Source organism: Paramisgurnus dabryanus, chromosome 2 (genome assembly GCF_030506205.2).
Source record: "Paramisgurnus dabryanus chromosome 2, PD_genome_1.1, whole genome shotgun sequence".
In the NCBI taxonomy this organism is placed as follows: domain Eukaryota; kingdom Metazoa; phylum Chordata; class Actinopteri; order Cypriniformes; family Cobitidae; genus Paramisgurnus; species Paramisgurnus dabryanus.
In genome coordinates this window covers 9,547,653-9,549,907 of record NC_133338.1, presented here as the reverse complement: position 1 = coordinate 9,549,907, position 2,255 = coordinate 9,547,653, and the positions used below count along the sequence as shown (strand labels likewise).

Genomic DNA, 2,255 nt, shown 5'->3' with positions numbered 1-2,255 from the left:
AGCCAGACCTACATCAAGATGTAAGGTCTGGCAACTCTTCACACAAACGGCTCAATGCAAGGGGCGGGATATAAGGTTGTCCCTCAAAATGCCTCTGCACGCAATAGGATAGCGCTATGACTAATCAGAGCAACGAAGAAGGTGACGTAGTTACCGTAACCAGTCGGCAAAACTCCAAACACATCTTTCTTGCATAAAAAGGACTTCAGTAGGATTATTTGCTCTTCTCTCAAAGAAAAACATAAGTCTAAGTCCTTCAGAGTCGCGGCCAAAGCCGCTTCAAAAGAAAGCTGTTCGCCAGCAGCAGCAGCCATTCTTTGTTTTCAAGTAGGAACCGTTGCAGCTCTGTCGTCATCATGTTAAGCCCGCCCCACAGACGCTACACACGATGTGATTGGCCTGACCAAATTTTGGTTTTTGGAGCGGTTAAGTGTATTGTGAGTGCCTAGACTAAACCCTGGCAGCAAATATATTTTGCGGCCGCTAGGGTGCGTCTAGATTTCTAGGCTAGCATCGTCAGTTTTGTCTTTGTTTATTACTTGAAAGACAGTTTTGGTCACTTTATGTTTATGTGTGCTGCTTGTGAAAGAAAATAAAAGTTATCAATTTGTACGTGGTCTGACCCCCTCCCAACCCATGCACACACACATAGATGATTCGACTATCGGTCGACTATGAAAAGATTCGACAATTCTGATTCGAACATGTAAATCCTTAGTCGAGGACAGCCCTAGTACTGTTATTGTTTCCCGGCGTGGATCTTCCAAGTTCCAAGTGGTGTATGAAGTCGTGTGGGGTCGAGAAATGCACTGGCGGACAATGTATAAACGGAGACAACAGTTGCTTTCCCTAGCATGGTGCAGCCCGGCTAGCTCAGTCGGTAGAGCATGAGATTCTTAATCTCAGGGTCGTGGGTTCGAGCCCCACGTTGGGCGCCACTTATGGAAGACACACTGGAAGACAAACAACAATTACAAAACATCTTGGAGACCAACACAAGTATGTACACTTCAACTTGGACGAACAGATGTCTTACAACACTGCATATACACTAACCACCGAGTACCTATTAAGCAAAGGCCTTACCGTATGTCTCCTGTCAAGCAAACTCTAGTAAGGGATCAATACAATACAATACAATACAAACTTTATTTCTATAGCACATTTAAAACAACTCCCGTTGACCAAAGTGCTTTCCAGGAAGACATTTAACAAAAGGAAAGACAAAAACAAACATTAAAACAATAGAGTAGGAGCTCTAACCAACATTAAAAGCCGTACTAAAAAGATATGATTTTAATCTCGACTTAAAAACATCCACAGAAGGAGCCGTTTTAATGCATAAGGGAAGAGGGTTCCATAAGCGTGGCGCGGCTACCGAAAAGGACCTGTCACCCTTTGACTTTAACCTAGTTTTAGGAACATGCAAAATCATCTCATTGGTAGATCTAGTAATTCTTGTGTTTTGATAGGGCATTAGAAGATTGGCAATATATTTTGGTGCAATACCATGCAGTGCTTTAAAAACCATTAACAAAATCTTAAATTCAATCCTAGATTTTACCGGCAACCAGTGTAGGGTAATGAGAACTGGTGTAATCCTCTCACGCTTCTTTGTGTGCGTCAAAAGTCTAGCTGCAGAATTTCAACTGATCAACTGGATGAAATGTTAGAAGCAGGAATTGTGGAGCTATCAAGCTCCAGTTGGGCTTCTCCAGTGGTCTTGGTTCCAAAAAAAAGATGGAAGCACGAGATTCTGTGTTGATTACAGAAAGGTGAATGCAATAACTGAGAGTGATGCTTACCCTTTACCAAACATCGCAGAAATCCTGGAGTCTCTTGCAGGAGCATCTATCTTTTCCACTATAGACCTCAACAGTGGCTATTGGCAGGTAGCCATGGAACCTTCAAGTAAAAGAATGACTGCTTTCATCACTCCTTTTGGGCTTTTCCTGTTTAATGTAATGCCATTTGGACTTAAAAATGCCCCAGCCACTTTCCAACGCTTGATGGAAACTATACTAGGAGAATTGCGAGGAACACTGTGTTTCGTCTACATTGACAACATCATCATTTTTCTGAAAATTTCTCCCAGCACTTACATGATATCCGGACTGTCTTTCAAAGACTGCAAAACGCAATATTGACCATTAACCTTAAGAAGAGTAAATTCTGCCTTCAAGAGATTGGATTCCTAAGCCATGTGGTCAGCACCAAAGGAATCATGGCAGATCCGAGCAAAATAGAGGCCATCC

At 42.4% G+C, this 2,255-nt stretch overlaps 1 non-coding gene across 1 annotated transcript; it reads left to right on the top strand.

Moving 5' to 3' along the window:
- The first annotated feature begins 862 nt into the window (after positions 1–862).
- Positions 863–935, top strand: trnak-cuu (transfer RNA lysine (anticodon CUU)). Its single transcript has one exon. It is a non-coding gene; the product is annotated as a tRNA-Lys (tRNA).
- Positions 936–2,255: the final 1,320 nt, after the last annotated feature.